The sequence below is a fragment of the Cupressus sempervirens genome, chromosome 7 (genome assembly GCF_028749045.1).
Source record: "Cupressus sempervirens isolate cs-2001-9-10 chromosome 7, ASM2874904v1, whole genome shotgun sequence".
NCBI classification, from domain to species: Eukaryota; Viridiplantae; Streptophyta; class Pinopsida; order Cupressales; family Cupressaceae; genus Cupressus; species Cupressus sempervirens.
Window position 1 is genome coordinate 468,779,181 of NC_143124.1, and position 19,592 is coordinate 468,798,772.

Genomic DNA, 19,592 nt, shown 5'->3' on the forward strand with positions numbered 1-19,592 from the left:
TGCCTTGCAAGTTCCTTCCTTCTCTTCAAGGATTGAGAAAGATGCTCCTTTGCTTCTTTGAGTTGAGCCATGGCCATTTCCATATCTAGCTTTTCATTTTCAATAGCTTTGTCAAGCCTGGATATCTCCATTGTCCCTGATCTTTACTCAAGCTGTCAAACTTTATGCTGAGAACCACAAAGCTCTAACACCAATTTTTGGAAATTTTCAAGATATGATATGTTACTGAGAGGGGAGGGGTGAATCAGTAACATCAAAACTTTTTAAAACAATTCAACACTTTAACCATATATACTATTCTCAATTCATTCATTTAATCTACTGCATATATGAGAGAACAAACATTTATAACACATGTACACAATGATTTGGTGACCCAGAAACCTTCCAAAGAGAACGTAAAATTGGGGTGGGGATGATACCCACAAAACTTTGTTACTGTAGTATGAAGTTGGCCTGTTAAGGCTTACATTGACCACTTCTGGTGATCTACCCTATTAGGAGAAAAAATTACTACTAGGTCCACCTTGTTAGAGGATTTACAAACATACACTGAAGTATGCACTCTGTTAGGAGATTTATACAAAGATTGTTAAGTCTACCCTGTTCAAGGATTTACAAAATTGATTCCCCTATTAGGATGAAACAGTGGATCTACTTACAAACTTGATTTTCTGATTAGATCCTTTGAAGTATAGATCACCTCTTGTGACTGATGAATCTTTACTGCTCCTTGTAGATCTTGCTGAATATTCTGCTCTTTTGTTGATTCGTATTTTCACTTCAAAACATTTCATGCCTCTCTTCGTACTCTCATCCATTCATTGTAAATGATATAATACATTACATATATATCATTCCAATAATTACAATTGCAATGTCGGCTAAAACCACAAGTGAACAAAAAATTATTGAGTCAGCCAAACAGTAGAAAACTCGGGTTCACTAAACTGACTCGGTGACCTTTTGATACTCGGTGTCCACTGCATTACTCGGCATCATCATGCACTCGATAGAAGTGAAGGCTCGGTCCATACCAATCACTTGATGTAGTTCTGAACTTGGTAACCATTGGAGACTCGTTAGATATAGTATCACTTGTTAAAAACTGAATCCTTTGTTTACCTTGCTTTCATTCGGTAAACACTACACTTTCATTACTCGGTAAACACTGTGCTTCCAGCACTCGATAAACAATGTAGATGCTCAGTGTAAACTGTGAAGCTTGGTATGAACTACTTAAGTGATGAACCTATAAGGTAACCATTGAATGCTTGGTATACACTGTAGATGCTCGGTGTAAATTGTGAAGCTTGATGAGTGTAGGAATCTGAGTGCTACGCTTGGTAGCTATACTGATATGGATAAGTGTTGTCACTAATGGCAATAATAAATTAATGCCAACAAAGACTACACAATGAATTTTCTCCAACTCAATTCCAAATAGTGACAAATCATGGTTTGATAGCCATTGATATGAGTGGCTTAGGAGGAAGTCGTGCGAATATACAACCAAGGAACTCCCATGTTCATGAATTGGGAAGTTCAATTCCACCACGTTGCGATAACACTGAATACAATTTTAATAACATGTTGTGTGGTAGTAACATGATGTTTGGTACCAATACAATGACCTAATTGAAGAGTGGGAGGTGGAGTATTAGCCTCATTGAATTAGATACAAAGATTTACCTATTGTAACTCAAAGGTTTGGAGAGAGGAAAACCTTAGGGTTTGGACGTTGTGGCAAGGTTTACATAGAAAATATTCCTAGTAATAGACTCCATATCACTATGAAATTTATCTTTGAAGAAACCAATGTAGGAGTGAAATACTTCATACTAGATATTAGAGATCTTTGAGAGAATCTTGTTTAGGAAATTGTTATATAAGTGATGTTTGCTATATTTTTTTAACTTCTTTATGTGAGATTTTTCTAATTAGATAATACATATAACATCCCATAATTACCATTGAATTGAACATTGTTCATATCTCTATCATTTCTCCTTCAATGTGGATCAAACTCATAGAGGACTCTTTAGATACTTTCTCTTCGAAGACCTTGACACAAAGTTTGAAGAAGGTTAAATTGTATCCCTTTCCTTTGATACATGACTTAAGGGTCTTTTGTATTGTCATTGCTTTTTCTAGGTATCTTGCTTGCTTCAAAAAGTGTTCTATGTAGTTCTAGTTAGCCATGAGATTGTGTGTATAATGTTTATAGTTGTTTCTTAAGCTTAACATATTTGTCTTTTCTTTAGAATTTTGTGTCTAAATTATGATTAGTATAACAAGAATTCATTTAAATTTTATACTTGAAAATGTACATGATTGTGCTATTTGATAAAAAGAAATCTATTCTTGACTAGATAAACCTCAATTTCAGGAAACTATTTCGAAGACTTAGATCATTCATTTCAAAAATATTCAATAATAACAATTTGAATTTGAAAAGAAAATATTAGTAGAAAAAAATTAATTGATGCATTATTATTAAAAATATTGAAATATTAGAAAATCCTTCTAAATAAATATCTCTATTTAATATTGACTTCCTATTTAAACATTGAAAAAAAAAAACGAATCCTTCCTCCATCGCAAATTGGAGTTAGATTGTGTAATGAATTTTTAAGTTGAAATTTAGAATTCATTGGGTAAATTGTTCTCTAGCATTGCCTTGTTTTGCTCTATTTCTTAAGGTTCTTGTGACAATTTAAGTTAAGAAAAGCATTTTTCTACACTACTGTTAGGTATATATACAAAACTCTTAAATCCCGTCAACTTTCAAGCGAGCTGAACAGATGATAGACGGGAATTTTATTGGCTTCAAACAAACCAAAATGACGCTTCTCCTCACTCCTTGCCTTCCGATTCTCATTGAAAAGTGAGTAATTATATGTCTCAATTGTCCTTCCAGGTCCCTTTGGCATTCCGAAAGTGAAAAGTGAATAAATAAATGTCTCAATTGTTGTTGTATGTTCGGCCATTGCTCGCATTAGCCACATCGTTTCCTGCGTGATGCGGAGTGCACAGCAAAAACATAAATGAGCCAATCAAATGTAAAACTCTTGACATCAACAGTGCCATCTTTGAAACTGAAATATATAACTTGGTTTCAAATACACTTGATTCACAGATGCACAAAAAAACTTCAGATACCATAAGGTGGATAACAACTTCAATGAACAATACTCAAATGCAATAGCAGATATAAACTGAGAATGAGGGAAATTTTCAATCTAACAATTTCTATTAAAACTGTAATTACATCTTCATCGGGCTCTCTGGCGACAATCAAAGAGCCAATTATTCCTAACTAATTCCCACTCTACCTGTTTTTCTCTTCTGTCCCTTCAATCTCTTCCTCTTATAACATTTGAGGTAGTTATGAAGTCTGACAGGATGGTTTGGATTCTTGACAGTTATAAAACAAACTCATCAACTTCCTTATGGTAATTTATCGATTACATTGGTGGCCGAAATCCTTCTATTTTGAATACATTACATTACAATTTTAAACAATAAAACTTTGTCATTGTATAAGGGAATATTGAAGGCCTTAAATATTTATAAAACTTTGAACAAAAGATTCAAATGACGAGGTGCCTCTGCACCATGCTCCCGCGCTTCAAAAATTTTCATGTCCCATGAAAATGTATTGGTGAGATTCTGCAACATCTTGGTCTCTTCATCTGCATCGATGCCTCTGCTACTATGCTTTCCTTACCTCTTTCAGCTTTAACTCCTATTCATGGAGTTTGCAGTGGTTGCCATCCATGGTGCTTTACCAAACATCTCAAGTCCACCCTCCAATGCCGCTTCCTTCTGCCTCACCCAAGGGTCCTTTCTTGCCTCTCACCCTAGGTCTTTTGGCAAACCTCGGACCACCCATCTCACCCCAATAGTGGATTCTGGAAGATGCCTCACCTTCTTTGTGCCTTGCACCTTCTACCCAGCCTCATCCCTATTGGAGAATGGTCATGACAAACCTCTCATGTTTGCCCACACAAAAACTAACACCAACCTTCAGCTTGATGGACAAGCACCTGCAACCATGAAGCTTACCAACAAGAATCAACATAACAATTCGAATATCGGATTGTCCCTACTTTTCCATAGCAGATATAAAGGTGTCAAACAAAGCATCAAACAAGTTGTAATACACTAGACTGCCATCAGCCACCACAACACTTGTTGAATTGAATATAGCACATAGTCTATAGAAATTGAATTTGTGGAGGCTATGTAGCTGAAGTATGGATAGATATTGACCATGAAAGGGGAGTCATTATCTGACAGAAACTTAAGTATGGCACTCATATCCTCAGTCTCACCAAATGTTTGCTCTGAAGGAGGATATGACTTGGACAGCACGGATGCCGCGTGTGGTGTGGAAACCTTAGGCCCCGTTTGGTTGCTGGCATAGGAATAGAAAATTAGAATAGAAAAATGAAATGGGAATGGAAATGAGGAATGGGAATAGAAATAGGCAATTCCAATCATGTTCAGTGCACTTGGAATTCGACTGGGAATATGTTAATCTATTGTTTGGTTGTACAAAAATAGAATAGGAATAAGGTTAAGTTTTGTATTTTTAAAAACATTTTTCCTAAAAAAAAATTTAATTTATTATTTTTTTAGTTAATTCATTTTCATTTTCATTTTTTTAAACAAATAGATATAATTTTAAAAAATGTTATAAAATTTTTTTTTTTTTTTAATTTAACAAAAAAAATTCAAAAAGTAAAAGTTAAAAAAAAAAAATTCAAAAAGAAAAAAAAAATATTTTTTAATGGAAAATTGGAATGGGAATGGAAATGGCCTATTCCAATAACAGATATTTTTTGGCATAGACATATGCTCATTTTAGGGGCAAAATTGAAATATGTCTTCCTATTCCCAATTTCGATTGAACTTATCAAATAGCGAATATAAAACATATTCTAATTTCGTTTTCCTATTCCACTCATATTCCAGCAACCAAACGGGGCCTGCAGGAGCTCCTCCCATCACTTGCATTATAACGGAATATTTCATGTCTTGCACTTATCAAGTCGCCATCAACATGGGATTGCCCCGAGTGATCTTTTGGCCAATGTGCACCGCCTCCTCTATTGCTCAGTACTACTCCAACTCCTCCTCTCCCATGGCCACATTCCTGTGAAAGGTAAGTATTCTTCAAGGTTTGTTTTGATTGCACGAATATGCTTGTAATAATAGAGGATTTATAATTGCAGTGGAGGATATGAGGAGGGAGGATATAGTGATCACTTGCTTGCCCGGTAATCTACTGCCTCTATTGCCTAGTGATCTTTGTTCCTTCTTTCGGATGACCGATACATTCGATGTTTACTTCCAGTGGTTTCTTCGCAAGTCCCAAATTCAAAGTAAGGCAGACTATGTGCTCATCAACACATTTGATGGACTAGAACCCCGTCAGATGGTAAACGGGCTGTCCTATAATGGGTGCCCTGATTCCCAAGATTCTCCCATTTTGTGTTTATGAAAGTGATGAAGAATCCTCTAGCCAAATCTTATTCTCCATTCCAATAACTAATTTTTTTGGAAATGGAATTATGTTCATTTTGGGCTAAAATGGGAATACTTATTCCTATTCGCCATTCCCATTCTACACACCAAACAAAGAATTCAAAAATATATTCTAATTCTCAATGACCATTCCCATCATATTCCAGCAACCAAACAGGCCCTTACGGGTTGTTTTCATTTCTCATGAAAGAAAATGAACCTCAATGCCCAATTTCACATTTTCACTCTACACCTTACTTAATAAAGTCAAGTCAACAAATAAAATTATTTTATTCCTATGTGAACAAGTTTAGTCTAGCTTAATAAAGTCAAGTCAATAGTTAAAATTATTTTATTCATATGCGCACACGTTTTCGTATGCAAATATAAAATGATATGCATTTTAGCTTTCTCTTTAGACATTTTGTCGAAGAACATAACTTCAATTTACATGTAGAGGGCAGAAACATGTGACAAGGAATGTGCTCTTGTGCCTAGAGGGAGAACTTTTTCAAATCTATTTATTAGTTCCTACACGTAACTAATGGAATCTTTTAGTACTCATTTAAATTTAAATAAATCAATGAAAGTCTTAAACTTTTAGAAAGGTAAAGTATTTTATTAGTTCCTGCCAAAGCTAAAGTCAGGGTACTATTGCTTTCATACAATTCAATTTTTCAATTAAATTGACCAATCAACTCATATGATTGAAAAGATTAAAAGAAATTTCAAATTTTTATATCTTTTTCTAATTTTCCATTATTTTATAAATCACATTTTTCATTCACTCTATTGAACCATTCTATTTTTGGTAGGGAGAAAATTCAATTGTCTCCAACAAAAATACAAATATTTTCTAACTCTATCATGCATTAATGATTGTATTAATTACAACTTTATCTTTTCCACATTTGTGACATGTTCATTAGATTTTCAAAAAAGTAAGATTTTTATCTTCCACCTCACATCACTTTGAACAAAAACAAGAGACACAATGCGTCAAAGTTCCTGCCAATAATTGAAAAAGAAGGAAAATATAGATCTATAGATAGAGAGGAAGGATAGAAAGAGAGAGCTAAAATAGAGAATGATATATTATTACAAGGACAAGTAAATGTAGAATGATAGAGAGAGTTGAAGAGAATTTTAAAAATATTAATAATTATATTGTTTTAAGAAATATATAAATAACAATAGAAATTATATTATATGAATGAACTACTCATTTCTACCAATTCAATTATAAGTTGAAATATTTAATTTTAAAAAAATAAATTATTGATTACTTAATTCAAACTCCCAAAATATCTAGTAAGTTTGAGGGGTAGTATTGGGTTTACAATTTGTAAAATGGTATAAAAAAAAATAGATCAAAATTGTAAAATAGTAGCTAGTAAAACATTCTATAAACTTAAAGAAATAACATTTTACAATTGGCAAAAATAAATATCAATGCAAAATAAATAAATATATTTAAAATAAGAAATATAAAACATTTAACTCTATATTTGAACTTGGTAAGAAAAATATATTGTGATAATTAATATTGATTAGACATTCATTTTTGTCCAAAGTGGTGTGAAGTGGAAGATAAAAATATTACTTTTTTGAAAATCTAATCAACTTGTCAGAAATGTGGAAAATATAAAGTTGTGATTAATGCATGACAAAGTTGTTAGAAAATATTTGTATTTTTGTTGAAGAAAATTGAATTTTCTCCCTACCAAAAATAGTATGGTCCAATAGAATGGATGAAAAATGTGATTTAAAAAATAATGGAAAATTAGAAAAAGATATAAACATTTGAGATTTCTTTTAATCTTTTAAATTCCATGAATTGATTGGTCAATTGAATTGAATGAAAGCAATAGTATCTTGCCAAATGAACTAATAATGTCTAATCAATACTAATTATCTCAATATATTTTTCTTAGCAAGTTCAAATATAGAGTTAAATATTTTTATATTTCTTATTTTAAATATATTTATTAGTTTTACATTAATGTATATTTTTGCCAATTGTAAAATGTTATTTCTTTAAGTTCACACTATGTTTTACTAACTATTATTTTACAATCTTGCTCTAATTTTTTTAATATCATTTTACAAATTGTTAAACTAATACTAACCCTCAAACTTACTAGATATTTTTGTAGTTTGAATTAAGTAATCAACAATTTATTTTTCAAAATTAAATATTTCAACTTATAATTGAATTGGTAAAAATAAGTAGTTCATTCATATAATATAATTTCTATTGCTATTTATATATTTCTTAAAATATTATAATTATTAGTATTTTAAAAATTTCCTTCAACTCTTTCTATCATTCTATCTTTACTTATTCTTATAATAACATATCATTCTCTCTTTTAACTCTCTCTTTCTATCCTTCCTTTCTATCTATAAATCTCTATTTTCCTTCTTTTCCAATTATTGGCAGGGACTTTGACAAATTGTGTCTCTTTTTTTAATTATATTTTTCAAATTTAAATAATACTATTTATCATGATTCTTATTGACTAAAAGCTGAAAAGGCAATGCAAAAAATAAATATTATTATCAAAAAATATAAAAAATCTCAAATGTTGTGGTATAGTATGAGAGGTCATTATTGCTATATTAAATGCACTTGCAGACATTAAATTCAACAGTTACAAAAAAGTTTTCTATTGCAGTACTCGATCTTCATTGACTGTCAATTGTTGGTGCTAAATAAAAAATAGGCATCTGTGAACCTCACATGACAAGAATTGGTGTGCAGAGGAAAGGAATGATGCAAATGATAGGTAGAGCAAGGAATTTGAGAGTGGGGAAATGAGCTATGAGGATGCACAAATGGAGGGGATAAATTCATTAAAGTTGAAGCAAAAGATAATCTCATCTAGTTGTTATTTTTGAATAATTTTAAAAAAAAAAATTGAACTATGTTCAATCTTTTCTTTCTTCAATTTTATTGAATGAATTGAATTTTCCTTAATACAAATACAAGCCTAGTCATAATGTCACTACATTAATGTCACTGTACTCATGAACACTGTAGGTAGACTATGATAGATAAGGTATTCAAAAATCATTTAAAATATTTTTAAAAGAGCTTAACCTTGTTTATTGTTAAGTTTTATTAAAGAAAAAGAGAAGATCTTTTAAATTTATTTTACATTATTTTCTTAGGATTAGTAAATAGCATTTAATTGTTTACATTTTAATTTTTAATTTTTTTAATAAGTATTATATTATTATATAAAATAATCATCTTAAATGTTTTGTAATGATATATATATATATATATATATATTATAACAACTTGATTAATTTTATAACTAATTCATTGAAGACTATTAATATTTTTTTCTTATAGTCAAACTTAAATTTCATATTATTGTATGTATTTTATGACCTTTTCAAGAACTAATTAAATTTCTTTTTGATATTGATATGTTTAGAAGTTAATAAAAATAAGTTGGACAATAATAAACTTTTTAAACAAAATCGTAAAAAATTACATTGAAAAATTAAAGTAGACTACTTTTAAATATTTTCTTAGATCTTAATATTAGAATTATATATATTTTTATTAATCTTTACAAATATATAATTAATAATTTTATTAGTAAATAAAAATATTTGATTATTACATATATTTCTATTTCTTTTGACCATCTCATCATGTCCTCTATACTTCTTTATTTTAATTACCATCATATATCTCTACTTTTATTTTGTTTAACTATTGGTAGGAACTTTGATGCATTGCATTCCTTGTTAATATCTTGTATTTATTATAAAAGTTCATAACTTAAAATGTTTGTTGAAGGTTTTATAATTAGATTAGCAGGTTAAATGAGCTTTGTTTTGGCTTAATCATCGAAATGTTTAATGATTAAGTGCATTTAATTGGAGCAATACTATATGGTTGATCTTTTAGGGAAGATCGAATGCTTCAATCTCAACCCCCATGCCCTCACTTTCCTTTCTATTGATATGCCTCCTCACCTTAGATGTTATGTTCTCATTATTAGGGTTAGTTTAAGACAAGCAATACATACAAAATAAATGTTAAAATTTAAACAATAATAAATCTGATCATATTATTCCACAGTCTACCCTAAACTCAAATTTAATGATGTCTCAGATCTAGTTTCCTAACCATAAGTTATTTGGCTATCTTCTCTAGAGTGCACCCATAAATGTTCTTCTTGGATGAGATATCCTCTATCCAAGGCTAATCACATATGTATATGCTGACACAATCAGAATATTTTGGTACATGAAGATTGTCTATTAATCCTAGTCATGATGGTAAGTTGGAGACTTTATTGCCTTACATACCCTACGATAAGGATCCCATTAATCTCCATGGTGTGAGTCCTATGGACTGACACAAATGATCAAATATTCCTTATAGAAGGAATCGTGTTGATTATCTCATTATGATGAATTCTTCACAATTCAATTTGATTACCATTCCTTTCATTTTGATATTTAATTATATCATGACATACTATAATTATTCATTATAATACAATTCCTTATATTCAAATATTATATTAACATTTAGTTACATCATATCGTGAAATATGATAATTATACAAAATAAATATTTCAATAAAACTTAGAAAAACATTATTATTAATTAAAATGTCCAAATTCATACATACATATATATTATAATCATGGAGTAAATAATTTTAAAAGAAAATATTAAAACTTACCCTTTATGACTCATTTGTTGGCACCTACAATTTTGGGCCTTCTTTAAAACTATGTAATAATTCAGCTTTATTATAATACCCACCACATAATATATTCTTCATTCCCTATTTTTAATTATATTGGGTGGAATATATGTCTTTGGTATTCTGCAACATGTATGGATTATTTTTTCCATTCATATTAAATTTTTTGTCTTATATATGTTAAAAGTGCACCTTATACTCTTTACTATCACCTCATTAACCTTGTAAATATGTTGCTTCTTATATTCCCTTCAATAAAGTTTTGTTCATGGTTTTAATGCCTATGAATTATAGGCTATAGTCCTTTTTATTTGTTAGTTCTTGGATACTATTGTTTTCATTCAGTTCAATTTTTCAATTTAACTGACCAATCAATTCATAGGATCTAAAAGATTAAAAGAAACGTCAAATGTTAATATATTTTTCTATTTTTTCATTATTTTATAAATCACATTTTTCATTCATTCTATTGGACCATTCTATTTTTGGCAATGAAAAAATTCAATTTTCTCCAACAAAAATACAAATATTTTTCTAAAAACTCTATCATATATTAATGAATGCATTAATTACAACTTTATCTTTTCTACATTTGTGACAAGTGGATTCACTTTTTAAAAAACAATCATTTTTATCTTCCACCTCACAAATGAATGTCTAATCAATATTGATTATTACTATCTATTTTTCTTACCAAGTTCAAATATAGATATTTTAATCAAATATAAAGTTAAATGTTTTATATTTCTTATTTTAAATATATTTATTATTTAAGATAGTTTATGAAGAAGAAGTGATATGAATTTATAGAGTTAAATATTTTATATTTCTTATTTTAAATATATTTATTATTAGTTTTACATTGATGTTTATTTTTGTAATTTACAAAATGTTATTTCTTTAAGTTTACACTATATTTTACTAGCTATCTTACCAAGTTCAAATATAGAGTTATATGTTTTTTATTTCTTATTTTATATATATTTCTTATTAGTTTTACATTGATGTTTATTTTTGACAATTGTAAAATGTTATTTTTTAAAAGTTTACACTAGGTTTTACTAGCTACTATTTTACAATTTTGCTCAATTTTTTTTCATACCATTAATACTACCCCTCAAACTTACTACATATTTTGGTACTTTGATTTAAGTAATCACTATTTTTTTAAAAAAATTTAATATTTCAACTTATAATTGAATTGGCGGAAATGAGTAGTTCATTCATATAATATAATTTTTATTGTTATTTATATATTTCTTAAAATATTAAAATTATTAATATCTTTCAAATTCTCTTCAACTCTCTCTATTATTCTACCTTTACTTATTCTTATAATAACATATAATTCTCTCTTTTAACTCTCTCTTCACATACTTCCTTTCTATCTATAAATCTATGTTTTCCGTCCTTTCTATCTATAAATCTATATTTTTCTTCTTTTCCAATTATATGATTGAAGTGTCTATTTGATAGCTCTGTGTTTTTAGGCTCAAAGCAGATGAAAAATTTTATCATCGACAAGTTTTTGCTAAAAAATGTAACTAATTTAATTTCCTCTTCATGCAATACTACTTCAGTCAACCATAAAAACATGAAGGCACGAACTTTGGTGCATGCGCCCCTTGTTTGGGATGGCGTGGGTTTATATGCTTCCCATACGCCCATGTGAAAAGTCATGACTTCTTGTGTGTCATGCCCTCCTAGACATTAGGAATATTAGTTTTAGGAGTTATCTATTAAAGCTTGGAAAAACTTTTTTAGTATTAATTTAAATGTCCAAATTCATACACATATATATTCTAATCATGTAGTAAATAATTTTAAAAGAAAATATTATTATTAATTTAAATGTCCAAATTCATACATATATATATTAAAGTGCCTTGACTCCACTCCTTTGATTGCATTGGAAAAAACAATTGCCTCCTATCCCAAATTAATAGCACAATTTACATTCATTAAAATAATGACGTATTTATGACTTTGATACATGTGTATTTCATTCAGGAGAAATGTTATCTAATCTAATTTTTTTTCTTATGTAATATTATAAAAAAAATTGGTAATGATTTAAGTTTAATTCATGTTTTATATATTAAAATAATTATATCAAGATTAAAATATATTTTTAAGTTGTATTTTAATATAATCACAATATTTGTTATTGTTTAAATTTTAAATTTTAATATTTAATTTAGACTTTTATTTAATAACATTTATATAAATTAGATTTTTGCATATCTTATTACACTAAAAACCTTTGAAGTATGAAAATTTTAAAATTTTATTTAAATTGTTCATTAATATAATTAAATTTATATTATTAAAAAGTTAAATAATAATATTTAAGGATTTATTAATAAATTGATTTAAAATTTTTTATTATTCTAATTTGTGATTTAGGTAATTGTTTTGGTTAAAAATTTGAAATTTAAGTTTACATATTTAATAAGTCAAATTTATAATTCAATTTTTGAAAAAAGAAATTGTTTTTTTTCCTTAAATAGAGTAATTATAAAATATTGAAAACAAAAACAAAAATTTGAAGTAAAAATTATATATTAGTTTTTCTAATTGAATAGTTAGAATTACATGGAAAAACATATTTTTCTAATTTAGATTCTTAGCTTACTTAAATTTATTACTATATAATATTATGTAATATTTGTAACGAATTAGAGATCATTTCTTGAAAATATAATTATTTCAATATATAAAATTAAAAATTCAAGAAATGATCTCTAATTCATTAAAAATATTTATAAAATGTTCTAAGTACATAATATTAACATAATGTTCCATGAATTAGAGATCATTTCTTAAAAATATAATTATTTCAATATATATAATGAAAAATTCAAGAAATGATCTTTGATTCATTAAAAATATTTATAAAATGTTCCAAGTACATAATATTAAAACATAATGTTCCAAGAACTTAACTTAGAAAAATATGTTTGACTAAGATTTATATAATTGGACTAATTTTTGAAAATATAAATTATAATTTGACTAAGATTTATATACTATTTTTTAATGAGTTAAGTTTTATTTATACATCTATAAACGAAAAATTTAAGAAATGACATTTAATAACTTGTGAGAAAGTCAATTGACATAATAGAATTGAATTTTCTTTTTTCATATTTTATAAGTTTTTATTAGGGAATTTCTCAAAGTTTGAAATATGGTTCTCTAAAAATATTCAAACTTTAGATAGTTGATATTTTGAAAGGAATTAAGAAATTTAATGTATTTAAAGATATTTCAATAATTTTTATTTAATATATAATCAATTAACAAAAAATCAAATTTTAGATTGTAATTGATATTTATATCTAATTATTAAAAAAAATGGGAAATTTGTTTTAGTTTTTTTGAATTATTAGGATGGTAAAGAGAGAAATGTGTCAATTTTTTACATTTATATATTGGTATTTAATATGACTATTTTTAAAATTGTTATTATTAATCTTCATTTTTATGAATGTTTCTTATTTTGTTTTCCATCATGTTTAATCAACAATCAATTCTTATTTTATTTTCCTTTTCAAATTTAAGATAAATATGTGTCATTATTATGTATGCATAATATAATAATGATGTTGATAACTTATAGCTTTTGGAAGTAACATGTCTTCTATTGAAGGAGATATTTTAACACATATAAATCAAAATGTCATTGTTAGATAAAGCTTTTAAAATTTAACTAGTGGTTTTTGATTACGAGGGAGTATTATGGTTATTTTCTATCATTTCTTGAATTGAGGTAAAATGAGAATTATAGCTCATGCCATTTTATAGAAAAATAAATCTTAGTCAAATATATTTTTCTAAGTGCTTAGCCAAACATAAAAATTAGTCCAAATATATAAATCTTAATCAAACATATATAATTATATTTTTAATAAAAAATCTCTAATTCATTACAAGTATTTATAAAATATTACAAGTACATAATATTATATAGTAATCAATTTAAGTAAGCTAAGAACCTAAATTAGAAAAATATGTTTTTCCTTCTAATTCTAACTATTCAATTAGAAAAACTAATATATAATTTTTACTTCGAATATTTATTTATTTTTTCAATATTTTATAATTACTCTATTTAATTAAAAAAATTAATTTCTTTTTTCAAAATTTGAATAAGAAATTTGACTTATTAAATATGTAAACTTAGATTTCAATTTTTAATTTTTTTTTTACCTAAGTCACAAATTAGAATAATAAGATTATTTTTATCATTTTATTAATAAATCCTTCAATATTATTATTTAACTTTTAATAATATATATTTAATTATATTAACGAATAATTTAAATAAAATTTTAAAATTTTCATACTTGAAAGGATTTTAGTGTAATAAGATGGACAAAAATCTAATTTATACAAATGTTATTAAAATAAAAGTCTAAATTAAATACTAAAATTAAAAATTTTAACAATAACAAACATTATGATTATATTAAAATACAACTTTAAAATATTTTTAAATTTTAATATAAATGATATAATTATTTTAATATATAAAACATGAATTAAACTTAAATCATTACCAATTTTTTTATAATATTACATAAGAAAAAGAATCTTAGATTACATAATATTATTCTCGTGAATGAAATACGCACGTATCAAAGTCATAAACACGTCATTATTTTAATGAGTGTAAATTGTGCGATTACTTTGGGAGGCGGGCAATTTGCTTTTTCCAATGCAATGAATGGAGTGGGGTCAAGGCAACAGGCAAGCCAAACGGGCCGTAGCCGCTACCCAAAATTCATTGGCTGGATGCCCATGCCATCATCTCTCTTTCCAGCAGTCTATCCCCAATAATAGTACTGACATCTGATACCAAACTCCTTCCCCTTTTAACTTTTTAAAATGTAAATACATATTATTATTAATAATATATTCATGCATTGATACATTTTTATTTTAAAACATAAAATTTAAAGACGTTAAACTTTGACATCAATTAAAGTTTCACTTAATTAATCTTTATAACAACTTAAAGTTTAATATATTTGATGTTTTCTCATATAAATTTAAAAATTGAATTAATTTTTTTCTAATTTAATATTTAAAAATTAAAAATTAATTAATTTTAATAAATTAAAATTTGAATTTATATACTAAGAGTTTTTTCTAGTTTATATATTACTATTTAAAGTTTTATATTTTAATATTCAGAATAAAATATATTTTATTTAATTTAAATTAATTTATTAGTATGTTTTTATTTGTGATTGAGTTAAGATGATTTTATGTTTTTCAAAAGAACAAATATAAATTACATAGTAGAAGATAAAAACAAAATTATTTATTATTAAAAATAACTTTTTATTATAAATAAATATAAATTTTCATTATACCTTAATATAAAATTTAATAATCTATTAAGTATTTAGATGACTTTAAACAAAATCTTGTTTAATTAGTGCACTTATTAATTATTTAAATTATATTTTTATAATACATTAAATACGTTTAAACATTTTATTCATTATATTTTTATTATTATAATTTTTTCTTCTTTTTTAAAATAGTAAATGAAAAATAATAATAAATGAAAATAAAATAATTTATTCTAATTAAAAAATATAAGCTAATATTTTCTATTATTTTAATATTCAAAGTAAAATTATTCTATTAATTTTTAAAATTAACTTTATATGTATAAAGGGAATCAAACATAGTATTGTTTAATTAGTACTCTTATTGTATTTGTCATAGGCTATACTATTGTAATAAGTTGTACTTAACTTGTTATTAATTTGTTATATCTCAACCAATTAGATGTAAGTATTTTTCATTTTAATTTTAACTTTTAATTTTTGTATTGTTTATTTGTGAGATTTTTAATTTTTAATATTAAAAATTTCATTTGACTTGAATTTCATTGGCTTATAAATTTAGGGTCTTGTAAGAGTGGATGAGGAAGCACTACCTCATATTTTAGAATGAAATATATAAATCCTATCAGGGCTATAAACTATATACATAAATAAATGAAATTGTAAAAATATTGTGTTATGTAAAACTATTAAATGAATAATATATTGTATAATTAGTTTAATAATATCTATTTTCTTTTATAATATTAGGTTATTATATTTTATGAATAATATTTTATATAATATATTTTTAGTTTAAATAAAATATATATATTATTATTTTATTTTATTTTTAAAAATTTAATCAATAAACGACCAAGGTCTTGATTAATTTTATTAATTTAATAAATAAGTTACAATAAATTTACTCCATTCAAACTGGCACTGGTAGGAAAGAATAGAGAAGAAAACCTCCAGTCTAGCCCAGGACGAATGTCCCATATTATTACATCTTAAAAGGAGCATACCCCAGTCAAATCACCACTTATCAATACATAATTTTAAATTACAACATATTCAAGGGCATACCCCTAATAATCACATTTGATTTGGTTACATTTTATCAATGCATTTGTTAGGGTCCACTTGATCTAGAGTCGAAAACCAACTATGTGTTGGCGTACCTCCCGCATCAAACAATCAATCCTCCTACTAAGCTTTATCATTCAACAAGGTTAGAAAATGTATTAACCATAAACAAGAAAAAGTCATCCATCTAAAGACTCCGAGAAGGTCTAATTTCCTGTCTTAGTTAATATTACTTATCAACCTTAAAAAGTTACAACTTACAAATTAAATAACCAAGTAAAAGGTGACCCTTCACTAAATCCTACCATTAAGAAACTAGAAAAGAATACATTCTCAAAAATAACCTCTGATTCCACTAGGAGCTTAATCACATTGTTTGTAACCCGATACAATTGAAAACTATAAGGAAATACCGAGCTCCATCACATATTACCATCCTTCAACTAATACCATACAAATTAGCAAACCATATTGTAATTTCAAAATATATGGAAGAAATTAGATATAAAAACTAGATAGACCAGAGGCACACTCTGTCAAGGTCAAAAGTACCTTTACATACTCTTGACCACAACATCTAAAATGGATGAAGGAAATATAGATCCACGGGAAACAACCCATCTGAGATTCTTATCTCCATATATAAATCATCAAATACATCGATACTCATGAAAGACAGAGTCTAATACATCTAACCTTAATACAATGTTTTTGAATCTCTACCATAAGGAGATTTGCATTCACCAGAATATATTGATACGATGAATCTCTTAATAAAATTACCATTATAGACAAAATGCCCATAGTAGATCTCAAAAACCTAAAGAATCCTTAATCCTCTTAACAACTCTATGATTGGTAAGTTAAATCCCTTCAAACCCTACTTAGAGCACGTAGCCCAAAGGCCAAACCAAGGAACCAAGAAACAGAGCACAAGTGGGAGAGCAATAATTACAAAACCAACCTAAATTGTAAACATTCTAACCCATTACTACTAAACTTTAATAATGTTTAAATTGGTCTACAAATGAACCACAAATACTAAGATATTGGCAAAAGAGTCCTAGAATTTTATAAACTAGAGACTACCATAATATGACGATACCAGCACTGCGCACACCATACCAACAAATCATTCATTGAATGTAAATCTATGTACCAAGAAGTCTGCAACCTAAAATTCTTGAAATTGCTATGGGTTATCCAAACTGATGCAACACTTTAAAAAATCCTATAGAGAATATTTAAAACTATTTATAACTAATGATTAAAAGTAGGAGGCTACCAAACTTTGCATTGAGAGATATAAAAAATGAAAAATCCCAAATTCAATTGTTAATAATCAAACAAAACAAAGCAAACTCCACATAACATAATCAAAATTCAACTTATCCTTATGGACAAGAACAAAGCTATCTATAGAGCACCATAGAAACCATCAATGAAACCCATATCCATTCAATAAATTATGCCATAAAATAAACATTCAAATCTAGACATTTTTCATGAAACATATAAACTGCAAGTAAATAAACATTCAAATCTAAATAGAGAGAGAGAGAGAGGAATAGAAAATCAAGAAATCGACCTCGACAACCCCCCCATTAGCCATAAGATCTTCCTTGTGAATGTCTACACGAGAAATATTACAAAGCCTAATATTATTGATCATTAATACACTTAGCCAAAAGGAACTATAGAATATTATAAATTTGAAAAGATACCCCATCAGCTCCTTTATTAGCTAACCAATCTACTTTTTGGTTTCCTTCTTGAAAAATATGACAAATTTGAATATTTTCGATTCGATCAAGGATCATAAGAACTTCATTTAATTTAGAATTCATAACCCAATTAGGAGTGACTCGCTTCCTAACTGCATTGAGGATTATCTGAGAATCACCTTCAATGATGACCTTAGATAAACCTAGGCTAATACATAACTACAATCCTTTGTTTAGAGCTTCTAGCTTTGCCAAGTTATTAGAGGTAGGAGGAATGATCTGATTTAGGATCTATAAGTTTATGGCTTAATCCTAACAATTAGATATATTGTCTCAATCTAGGCAGTAAATGCATGCCTATGTATTGTAAACTATTGGAATTACAGAGAAGAAGATTAAAGAACTGATACCAAGGAATTCTAACTAATTATGGGCATTTAATTAATGCTTTAACTGAAGCATATTAATGTAATTGAAAAATGCAATAGAAGAAAAACACATAACTCAACTGACAGAAAGAGAAATGAGAGAAGAAGCACAACACAATTTGATCTCGGAGTTCACGCTATTAGGACTACGTCTTCGAGTCCACCTCCAACTATTGGACCAATCCGATTAACTCCAAATCAAATACAATGTGTTACAAATCAATCCTTCAAGAACATTAGCGTTACATTGCTCCGATGTTCGAGACTGAAAATACGTGCTCCAAAATTTTCTCTCTCCTCCTCAACAATAAGTCATCCTTCTCATTCCTCTCAAAGATTGAATAATCACAATAATTTACATAATCTTTATGTTTTAAAAATGGCCTCCTACCCCCCTTTTTATACATAAAAACAACCAAAAATAGGCTAAAACAAAATAATTTATTTATAGGCCCTTTAACAAATCTCCTTTTCGAAATAACCCCTTAGCCATTAAATAAATTTGGCTTTACATCAATTTTGGGCTTCAAAACAATAACAAAATAACCAGAAACCCTTATTTTATAATAAGGTTGGCAGATTTGTTATGGGTATATAACAACTCTTCCTTTAATATTACATATGATATAAATAGCTCATTGGTTGGCCTTCATTTTAGGAGGGCAATGGTTGAGAGTTCAACTCCCATCAACTAATTTCTTTAATTTGAATCAAATAATCATTTTAATTTTAATTTGA